The sequence below is a fragment of the Artibeus jamaicensis genome, unplaced genomic scaffold (assembly GCF_021234435.1).
Source record: "Artibeus jamaicensis isolate MK-2021 breed Jamaican fruit bat unplaced genomic scaffold, CSHL_Jam_final contig_467, whole genome shotgun sequence".
NCBI lineage: Eukaryota > Metazoa > Chordata > Mammalia > Chiroptera > Phyllostomidae > Artibeus > Artibeus jamaicensis.
The window spans coordinates 8,787,605-8,799,468 of record NW_026521845.1 but is presented as its reverse complement, the minus strand read 5'-3'; the positions used below and the strand labels follow the sequence as shown (position 1 = coordinate 8,799,468).

The window sequence follows — 11,864 nt, the reverse complement described above, 5'->3', positions numbered from 1 at the left end:
CTTTTCATTTTGTCCTCTCCACAGCCCCACTCAGAATTCTCTTCCTTATCCAGAACGTCCCATTCAAAGTCTTTGCCAGGGTCAATGCTCGAATGAATGGCGGCCAAGTGGGTGCAGCATTCAAAAGCCTCCTAGACCTACCGCAAACCTCTCCTTCCAGGCTCTTTCCACGCTTTCTTTTGAGTCCTGTATTCTGAGGGCCCCAATCCTGCCTTCGATGACCACTCTCTGTTGGCCCGTGTTTACCCCTCTGCTCCCATTCAACCAAAAGAACCTAAGCACTATTTCAGGTGTGGAAAATACAGAGCTGATCCAGATGGACAAGGTCTCTGTTCTTTTGGGGAGTGACATTCTAGTGCAGAGCCTTTGGCTGATGTCTTTTATAAATATTGTCATTTTTTCTGCATGCTCTGATCTGAACAAGATGGGGACACCCCCTTCCAGTTTCAGTGCCTTTCACTTCCTCCCCTGTATGTCAAAATCATATTCATCCTTCAAGATTCAGATCGACTGGAAACTTCTTTGTGAAGCTGCCCTAAATTTCCCCCATTGGTAATGTCCCTTCTGCAGGTTCATGCCCTTCACACATTCATTGCATCAGTCGATATTTATTAGCCACCCGCTGTAAAAAGCCAAGTTTGGGCGTATGTGTAACAATAACAGCAGTGAGGCAGAGTATGTGACCTTAGGCCACAGCATATGGAGGGCAGGCACGGCTGCTTAGTTATCTTGATAGTCTCGTCTTATTTAAAAGATTTTTGGGGTATTTCATTATCTTTTAGATTCATCCCAAAATATGCTAGCTTAATATAATTTTTATAGTAATAATGACTTTTCATGTACATTTATTTAATCATCACGGCAATCAACAATCTGATGAAGTAGTTATTCTTATAACCCCGAACTTGCAAATGAGAAAACCGAAGCATGAAATTATTAGCAAGTGTCCCCAAAGTCACCTGGGTAGAGGAGGGCACAGGTATTCAACAAATGCTTCACGAGTTGAAGTATGCCACATAACTGATCCCACCTTGAGGGGTAAGGGAGACTTAAAATTTAATTACTAAGAAATTGCTGGCATGTTTTAGAGATGCTTTTTAAAAATCCGAGTAACAAAAAATGTCTAGAACCTCTTTATCACAAAAGAAACATCCATATCCTAACACTGGGGAACTGAACAATAAGCCATTTGCCAATCAAACACAAGAAACATACGGTGACATTGTACCACCCGAGCTGTAGGGTTTCCTATGAAGACAAGTTAGAATCACTTGCCAAGGAGTGAGAAACCCAGGCTCTGGCTGCCTAACTCCAACCGCAGCTGCAGGAGTTAAATTACGCCCCTGTCTGAGTGGGGGAGGGGACTGGCTCAGGGGGTCTCCTGAAGTCTCCCATTCTCTAGGGTTCTGCTCTGACACCTGTACTTGGTCCCACGATTCTTCCGTGGGTAATCCGCAGTGCTGATGGGCTGCCCATCTCTGCCCTCTCACTGAAAGGCAAAATCTCCCCAGAAAAATGATGTGTCAAAAGCAAAACGCCACAAAGACTAAAAAAAAAAAAAAAAAAAAAAAATCACAAGAAGGTACAAAAGGACTAAGTCTGCCAGGGGGATTTGGGGTAAGGGAGAATGTAATTACCTGGGTTGGAGCTCAGCCAGCAAACAAGGATTAATGCAGAGACAGGGGGGCTTTCATCCTTCGAGAAGGTCTGAGCAAGCCTCTGGGACCCGAGGTGGTCAGGGGCTGCCTGTTCTGTTTCACTTGATTTCTGCCATCCCTGGGAACAGAGTGGCCCCTTGCTGAAACATTTGTTCCAAGCTGACTTGAAGAACCACATTGCTTACTGAAGCCTCGGCATTATCAATTACTCTGGACAGTCTAGGAAGCAAAAGGGATTTAAGCGTTGGCAGGATTATGAAGGAAGTGCGGTCCAGTGTGGGGGAGGGAGAGTGCTATTTTAGAAGCACAGGCAGGTTGTACTTAGAAACTCCCCAGTGGCTCTCAAATCTTGTCCCTCCCTTCTTTTCCAATATCCACCAAAGGTTCAAGTTTTTTGCCTGGTATTTTTGTCCAATGGGAACTCTAACCTCTAGGGGGAGCTCAAGCTTCCCTGGTGGGTTCTATGCTCCCTGCACATAGGAAAGTGTCTTGATGTTGCTTCAAAATGCATGTTAATGACCATCGTGGCAGAAACCAAAATGCTGATGGCTGGGTCTCTGTCAGGAGCTGTCTGTACTCTTGGATGGTTCAATTCATCTCGTGCTGTGGCAAAGCAGCCTAGGACTCCTTATGTGAAAAGCAAAACAGTCCAGTGATTACAGAGGGCAGGCTACCCGGGGCAAGAGGGACTGGGGAAGTCATTGTTCAATGGTTCGGAGTTTCAGTGTGTGATGATGGAGATTTCCGGTAGTAGACAGTGGGGATGGTTGTACAGGCAAGTGCTGTAACTAATGCCACCAACTGCATGCTTAAAAATGGTCCAAGGGGTCATTTTTTTAAATGTATATTTTACCACAATTAAAAAAAATCTTTCCTCGTGGATTTGGGTGCTTTCAGAGATACAAATTCTGGTGCATCTTTACATAAAGCTATGGTATCCCTCTTTAAACAAACAAACAGTGACACTGGATGCCCAAAGACCTGCATGAGCCTCTCAGGTCAATGGGAGGTCTCCCATTCTCTAGGGTTCTGCTCTGACACCTACACTTGGTCCCACAATTCTTCCGTGGGTAATCCACAGTGCTGATGGGCTGCCCATCTCTGCCCTCTCACTGAAAGGCAAAATCTCCCCAGAAAAATGATGTGTCAAAAGCAGAGGAGGAAACCAGCGCTAATGCACGGAGCGGCCTAAACCTCAGCCCACTGTTCAACAGTCCCGAAATCTTTATCTGCACCCCTGATGCTGTCATCCCTGCCTGGTTCAGGCCCCTACCAACGCCCTCACCTCCTCGTGCGTTATGTGACTATCCCCTCAAGATTCAACTCAGGTTCTGCCCTCTTCTGGTGGGAAGGACAGATGTCTCTTCTCTCCGGTTACCAAATTAGACAATGAACTTCTATAGTAAGGACTGTCATTAAATGCTTAACACATAAGGCACTATCTGGCACTTGGTAGGTGATTCACAATATTTGTTGCACTCAACTTCACATGACATATACCTCCCAACACACTCCACTCTGCAATGCCTGCAAAGACACCAGGATGACCAAGCTTAGAAAGTGACTCACCCAGTGCAAGGAGAACTCAAATTCCTGGGCAAGGAGGTCACTGTCACTGGGGAAATGTCCAAATGAGAGGTCAAGGGCAGAACCAAACCCCCAAGCCCTAAATATAACTCTAAACTGGAGTGTGCATGCTTCACCGAATACTCTTGCACCGCAGCACCAAGGTAAGTTGTCTGTTCATTCACTCCGACTTCAACTGGTCACTCTCACTGCAGAACTGTGTGTCAAGGGCCTTTGGTCCATTGCTCTTACATTAACCACCTTTGGAGAAGCACAGCTATGCCAGGTTTCGGAGGGATGGGCGGGTTGCTGGCAACAGAGAGCTACTTGCAATGCAAAGTCCTGCCTAGACTCCCTCCGCCTTCTTCCAAGAACAAGGTACCCTTGCCCTGTTTCAATTCCAAGTTCTTTGTCTTAAAGCCAACTCAGAGAGACACCCTGCACTTCTGGAACTTGGCACTGAGCCAGGCAAGAAAGGACAAATGCCACTGCTCACCTGCAACAATAATGTGGACTAGGGATTAAATTCAAGAGCTTTTCTTCCTGTTCTCCATACAGACAATTTAATATTTTCTCCTGCTGTGATGTCTCCAGTTTACGAATTGACCAAGAATATTTTCCCCCAAGACAGAAATTTATTGTAGGTTAATTTTTAAGTCCTGGGAATGCAAAAATAAAATAAGAAATTTTGCTCGGTCCATTGCAAAGAATAAGAGAGTTGGAGCCCTGGCTGAGGTGGTTCAGTGGACTGAGAGCCAGACTGCAAACCACAGGATGGTGGGTTTGATTCTCAGTCAGGGCACATGCCTGGGGCTGTGGGCTGGGTCCCCAGCAGGGAGTGTGTGAAAGGCAACCACACATTGACATTTCTCTCCCTCTCTTTCTTCCTTCCTTCCCCTTTCTCTAAAAATAAAACAAATAAAATCTTTTAAAAAATGAGTTGGACTCTCTGGTTCTCTACCTGGCACTGGTACTCACTTGCTAGGTGACCTTGAATGAATCACTTGGATAGGCTGTGTCTTTTAAATGTGTGTGTGTGTTTAAACAGATTAGATATGTGGATCATTTTAGCGTTGTGGTGAGGAAAACATGACAATCTTTCTAGAGAACATTTGAGGAAAACTCGGAGTATAAAGCCTGGCCAGCACCAGTCACTGTTCTGAACCTGGTCTGTCACCTGCACATCAGGGGTGGCACCACCACAAACACTCAGAGAGCTGAAGTCACAACGAGCTCTCCCTCTCCTCTCTGCCCTCCTGTAGCAGCCTCATCCAAGTGTCATCTGACAGGACAAAGCGCTCAGCTTCCCTGAGCCTGGATTTAAACAATTGCTCACAGCAAAACCCAGCTCTCTCCCTGGTGAGCGATTCAATTGCCAAAGCCCATTGGCCAGGATGAAGTACCCTGGGGACTGTGCCTACAGCTCAGAGGAGCCTGGACCCTCCTGCTGTGCTCTGCTTATAGCCCGAGCATCAAACACCTGTTGGTTCCCAGTTATCTCTAGGTGTCTGGGGCCAAATCCGATCTGGCTGCCGCAGAATTGTGGTTCCTCTCCAGGCTCGGCTGTATTGTTCTTTGTGGCTCCCTCTGATGAGTCACCTGTCTTGAGCTCTCGGAAGGCTCCAAAGAGTGTCAAAGGGGCACTATGACATGGCCCAGGGACTCAGCCATATCTCCATTGCCTTAGGCACCTGTCCCTGCATGTGGTTGTCAGAGACACCCACATGTCACCCAGATTGTGTTCAGTCAACAAGACACAGTTTTGTTAGCCACATACTTAAAAGACCCAAAGAACCAAAGACAAGTTCAAACTACTGAAGAAAATGAAGTGTTTTTGAAAAGCTTCCTCCAAAGCACTTAATTGATAGTACGTAGTTACACATTTTGTTCATTTAAAACTGGTTCCCACATGCTGGCGTATCCCATGAGAGCAGAAATCACAAAAATTTTCCCCTTTTGAACTTCAGAGCCCACACCCCTGGATGATATTTGGTGAAAAACACCGGCATCTTTAGAAATCCTTGTTTTCTTGATTATTAAGGAATAAAAGCAGACAAAAGAACTACAGTGATTATTATCTTCAATTTCCCTTTTTTACAAGTCCAGAAATTAAGTTCAAGAGTAACATAACTTACATAAGGTTACTTATATTAGCAGCAGAAGAGTGTGCTTCTGGAAGTTCATTCCCAGCAATTCCATTTTTCTCACTCTGTGTCCCCAGGGCTCAGGTGATTCCTGGTACATAACAGGTGTCCAGGTATGATTCCAGGGACCACAGTTTAGATGCTCTGGTCTCATAACACCAAGCTGCTGGCACACTGGACTTGTGACTTGCTTTGCTGTCACCCCCTGGCCTCAGTGCCACCCACTGTATACACTTTTGCTACAGTATTGACTGTGTTAGAACTAAACTGTTCCTGGCTCCACCAAACAACGGTATGCTCTTTTGGAAAGGCACCCTGGTCCTCCTAACACCATCGTCTGCCTGACAACACAGTGCCTGGCCCATAGCAGGAGCTCCGTCACTGTGCACTGGGGAGGGAACTGAGGGCAATTATGAGCATTTGCTGTGCACGTATCTGCAAATAGGGGTGCCACAGGTATAGTTCTTTTCACACCCTGGCCTTCCAAACTCAGCAGACACCAGAGAATCGTTAGGGATAATTAAAATCGTAGAGAATGTTTGCAAGAGCACTTGTACCATTACACCCTAAACACACATCATGTGTGCTCAAGGAGGGACAGGACGGTGCGTGAAAACGCCGAAGGAACAGGAGATGTGTGTACAGAGGAGGAAGGATTAAGATCAATGAGGCTGCTTCCTGGCTGGGAGCGCCCACTCTCCAAATGTTGTTGTTTACTGCGAGCACCGAATGCACCACACACATTCCCCAACTTTCAAAATGAGTAATTTACGGCGTCGTTTCTGCACAGGGTTAACCCAGCAGCAGAATCCTGGCAAACAGGCTGAAGACGCTGCCCGCGCCTCTGAGATGGGGTTGGCGCGGGTGCTACCACCATGAACCCTCTGGGTGAGTCACCTGGTGCACATCCTGACTACGAATATTTTAGGCATCAGGAGTCCTGCCAAGGGCACGGACTGTGAAGTCAGAGCCCACGTAGTATCATGTGTCTGCTCCTTTCTGACTAAGAGAAGTTGCTTAACCTTTGAGCTTCAGTATTTTCATCCGTAAAATGCTGCTAAACTCTGGGGCAGTCTCAGAATTCGGTGAGGTCTGCAAAGCACCCAGCAGCAAAAGGCCGTGAGAGATACAGAATAAGCGACTCCGTAATATTCTGTCTGTTGGCAGAGATTTTTAACATGTATTGAATGGATTAGCTTATCATTTAAAATAAAAAAAATTAGATCAAATGATCAAAACAATTTGACTTTCATGTGTCAGGAACCTGACACCAGTAAGTACTTAAGGAAAATTCTGGAACTTTTACTAGGATGTTATTTTGTCACTATGGAAGTGAAAATGAATCTGAAGTTGAAGTGGAAATTGAAAACAGCAATGCTCTTGTTATTTCTTACTACTAGCTCAATTAATAAGCGTCTAACGGGCATCAGAAACCGTGCTAACAGCTGTATGCCTTTCCTTCACTCCTCCTATGAGCCAGGAGCAACTTACCTGGAGGAAGACGTGGGCTCTTTGCAGCAGGTACTGTTTTTGCCGTTGTCCCCTTAGCCAGTTTTGGTGTCAGGTGCCCATGTTCAACTGTGGCCCGAAAATGTTAAAAGGAAAATTCCAGGAATAAACAATTCATAAATTTTAAATTGCAAACAGTTCGGAGATGCCCGATGAAATCCCGCGTTCTCTCACTCCCGCCCACTGGGACGGAGTGGTGTGCGAAATCTCGCGTTGTCTTGCCAGGTCCCTCCCGAAATGGGATTCGTCCCACTTTACGCCGCGCACGCTCCACGCACGCCACGTTCCCCACACGTGATGCTCCCTTGCACGTGAGTCACGTAGTAGTCACTTCTGTTATCAGGTGGTTGTCATCTTATTTTACTTACGTAGTCTTGCTGGCAATTGGGATGTGCCAAGAGAAGCTTTAAAAAGCTTTGCAACTTAGTAAGTTCTCAACTTAAGGAGGCGTTTCATTATCTAACTTCATCATATCAACAACGGTGAGTACAGTTCAATAACATTGGCAGGCAACGTTCACGTAACTTTTACTACCGTATATTATTAGCATGGTTCTTGTTTTTAGGTATTGTTAATCTCTTACCGTGCTGAATTTATAAATTAAATTTTATCACAGTTATATATGTAGAGGAAAAAACATAGTATGTATAGGGTTTGGTACGTACTATCTACTGTTTTAGGTATCCACTGGGGGTCATGGAATGTATCCCCTACAGATAAGGGGGGACTATTATATTCTGTGCAGCAGGTACTATTATCACCCCCCCATTTTAGAGATGAGGAAACTGAAGCTTGGAGACCAGCAGCTCAGGGACGAGCCCAGAACAGAACCAAAAACCAGCTCACTGACATCACACGCAGAGTGTGCACAGGTCAGGACTAAAACCCCTGTCAACCCGATTTCCCTCCAAACTTTATGGATATGTACATATATAAACATAGAATAACTCCATCACACCTGAAGTCCTGAGTCCCGGTTTTTTAAATCTCTAAGCTTTGCAACTCTTTTTGCCCAAATAAATGCTTTTTGTTCTTTATTACTGACCCATTTAAGAAACATTTTATGGGAATGGTACTATGTTCAAACCTCTATGCCAGCCAGAGTAGGGAATTTAATAATGGACAAGTTCTGATTTTTGTCTTCCAAGCAATTTACAAATAAAAAAAAGGGAGAGACAGAAATCAAATTTGGGTTCTAAGTCAGGTGTGGGCAAGGAACAGAAATGCTGAATAAGAATGCAGGCAACCTCCAGCTTCTAAATTGGAACTTTTTTGCTCTAGCGTCGGCTTCTCTGAACTCCCATCTGAGTGGTGCAGTTCGAGACAGACTTTTATGGAGGTCTGAGGCAGATGGCTGGATGGGCTGCTTTTAAATCCACAACCCCCCCACGTCTAGCCCATCAATCCAGAATGTTGTTTCTTCCCAAGATATCTCAGACACAGCTATCTTGGCAACTGAGTTGCATATCTAAGTTAAAATCGTAGGTTCAACTCCGTCGCTATCCTGCAGGTAGGCTGGCCTTTCACCTTTCCCCCTCTCTGTCTTTTAAAAATGTCAGCTTCTCATTTTCACTGTTAACAGAGTATCTTAGGAAAATCTCTTCTCACACTTCTGTACTCTCTTCCTCTGGGTTTCTGATTTCAGGGTGTCCTGGGCGGAGGCGGGTTAGAAGGGAGGGTGGGTCAGATGAATTTGCAGAGTTTCTTGCAGTGAATTTTTAACAGGGCTGCTGTGTCCCTAGGAAGTGAACTCGCTGATTTTATGTTGTTGTTTTTAGAAATTAGTATGATTGACTGTTTGTGTGTTTGACATTATTTTTAACTCCAACACTGGTTTCAGTGCGAAATGGAGGCAAACACTTCATTTCAGTGAAGGCCGTGAAATAAAGACCGTGCAGCCTAGATATAAATCTCTATGGAGTATAGTAGTAGCACATCGTCTGCTCAGTCACAGGGGTCGCGGTGAGCGTGGAACAGTGTGAAATGCAGTGATGATGGAGAAGATAAGGTGGAATAAGTGCTGCTAAGAGGGTTGCTTAGAGTAGGGGTGGGGCCTGTGCACTCACTCCTTGAGCCTCAGTGCCCAGAGCTGCTCTCGGGGAACCTGTTGCTAAGCTCAGCTCCAGGCTGAGCCCTCAGCACCTTGGAACCAAAACTATTACATGAGCCTACGTGGACTTTGCTTCCTGTTTGTTGTTTCCACCCCTCTCATTTGTTCTTTTTTTTTTTTTTTTTTAATATTCTGCCATGTCACTCACGGTTAAAAAGGCCGCCAGCCGAGGGGGAACACTCGGCCCCAGTTATACACAAACTCCTGCTCTGGTGCTGCAGCCTGCGTTTGTTTGTTCTTTATTAGAACTAATCATTTCCTATTAACCTAGCCACGATCCTTCATTTGCATACAAGAATTAACACTTTGTGGTTTTTGCCTTTTAAACCCTGCCTTTCTTTGTTCTCTTGGGAGCACAATCTAGATCGCTGCCTAAATCTGTATGTCCTGGGTTAGCAACTCTTTTTGTCCAAATAAATGCCTTTTATTCTTTGTCAATTGGAAGCATACTTATAGGGATGAGAAATATGCAAAGGGAAGTTCAGTGTTCCTGGGGCACACTTGGAGAGAGGATAATGAATAGTTCTGGGATTGAATGGGGGCCCCCAGGGCATGAAAGAAACAGTCCCACCTGGACAGGAGGAGAAGTGAATAACCATTCTGGAGAAAGGGCACCTGGGACAAAGCCCTGTCTTGACGTCGGGCAGAGGTGGCTTCAGGTAATATTGTATAGGTGGGGTGTTTAGGACTCACAGCCTTTCAGACACATTCTGCTTGCATAGCAGCTCCTTCCTCATGTCCTTCTCTCTTGCTTTGCTGCCCTTGTCTGTCCCTCCTCCCCACCCTCCCCCACAGACACACACATCTTCCCTGGTCTTCGCTGTCTCCAGCCTTCTCTGCATCTAGATGGAGAGAGAAGTTTTCAGTGTAGCAGTTCTCTGCTGATGATGTGTTTTCAATGTAGCAATTCAAAGTAGACATGTGGTTGAACCTTCAAAAGGATGTAAGCTCGAAGTCTAGAACCTTCATAAAACAAGCATTTAATCTTTTAAAAAATTATACAGTGTAACCCAAGAATAATGAGGGTACTCACTGAACTCTAACGCTGTTTTGGTAACCTTCAGAGGGCACCTGCCAGTCATTTCCGATGCACGGGAAGGTTCACTCAGAAAATGAATCAGGGGCCCAGCACTTACCCCTTCGTGCTGCGTAAAGCCTCAGTGTGCCACAGTCCCGCCTCATGGACCTTCCCTCGTTTTCCTGTTTGTGTCATATTGCCCTCCGTCCTTTTTTCCTGAGTGAGAAAGCACATTTTCTCCTCTGCCAGAGAATCCTGCCCAAGAGTTCTCATCCATCGTGTGCAGTGTGGCCAGGGAAGAAGAGAAGGGGGCGTCTGAGCAGTCAGAGTCAAGTGCAGGGCGAGCCATGTCCCTGCTGGACACACTCCCTCCGAACTGGTTCGCCCTCCTGTTTCTGCCATCCCCAGAGACCAGGGACCAGAACAAGCACAAAAACAAAACCCCAAACCCCCAAACCCTGAGAAGTACATGGGTTTGCGCTCAGGGTTCAGTAAGGGGATTATTCCTCAAAAGGTGGCTAATTTTTCTCTGGACTCAGCCCACAAGAGGAGGGACCCCTGCGCGTTAGCCCCTGAAGAATAGTATCTATTTTATTTTATAAGCTCCTGCAGCTATCTCCTCCCTGAGGAATGCATTTCGTGCCTCTTTATTCATTCTCCCCCCAATGTCAGACACACCCTGCCCTGCAGTAGGGACCACCCAGGGGTCCCTGCTTCTGCTTTCCTGTCTTTTCCCCTTCTCTGGTGCTACTTTATGACCACATCCATGAGGCTTTCCACAATCTTATTAATATTTAATATTTATTGTTAGTCTCTTGAGCCACCACAGAGACATACATTATCTCTTTGCAAGATTTAGTGTCACCCTTAGTGATTCATATTCTCAATGGTACGCTTTCTACTTAGGAAAAAAAAAAACCTTCTTCTCCAAATTAAAGCGTCCATGCCCCGCTGAAGTCCCACAGCTCAGGCAGCGGTGGGCACGAGACAATGAGGTTATTTATACTCTGTCCACCAGGGATCAAAAGTTTTTTCCCGAAACTTTTGAAACTATTTGGCTCAAATCCTGTATTTATACTTCTTTAATGTGCCCTCAAATGTAGACTTTAATTGAACCAAAAATGGAGACCAGACAGATTTAACTTTGCACAGCCTTAGAAGCAAAGTTTGCTGGGCAAGCACATATTATAAACTCAGCATCACAGAATCAACTCACCTATCAGTGGGAATGAGTGACGTTTGAGTCTTTTAGCAGTGTCCATCCACGTACCAGTGAGTACGCGCTCATAAAAAGTGATTCTTACCTGTTCAAAGATCCCATCAACCAATCTCACTTAGAAATAATGTACACTGACTTTGAGTAACATAAACCCCAAAGGCATGAGTCTGATTTATTTATTTTTAATTATTCTCCTCTGCTGATTCATTCTATAATGTTTCAAATTAGGTATTCACTTAGCTGGTGCTTTTGGCTTCAACCTCACAATAACCATCTGAGTTCACTCTATAGTATAAGCCGTTCAAAGCATCCAGGTTTGGGCTGGCAGACAGGCCCTGTTCTGATATTCACGATCTTTTCCTTGCCGTGTGACCTATAGAACACACATTTAATCTCTTTAATAATATTAGTGTATACCAAGAATGAGAACTGTACTTACTGAGCTATACCTACATTTTAGGAACTTTCAGTGGGGTACCTGCCAGTCATTTCTGATGGATGGGAAAGTTCCTACGTAAAATGAGTCAGGTGACCCTGGCCCTAGCCCTTAGCTCTGCACAAAGCCACATTATGTCCCAGCAACCTGCTATGGAGCCGCTCCTCCCACCTCATGGAGACCAGATGCAAAGCTTGGTTACTG

General features: G+C 45.4%; 1 non-coding gene across 1 annotated transcript; it reads right to left on the bottom strand.

The window, feature by feature from the left end:
* Window positions 1-9,122: 9,122 nt before the first annotated feature.
* On the bottom strand, window positions 9,123-9,210 carry LOC119045815 (small nucleolar RNA SNORA76). Its single transcript, XR_008392075.1, has one exon. It is a non-coding gene; the product is annotated as a small nucleolar RNA SNORA76 (small nucleolar RNA).
* Between the last annotated feature and the right edge of the window lie 2,654 nt (window positions 9,211-11,864).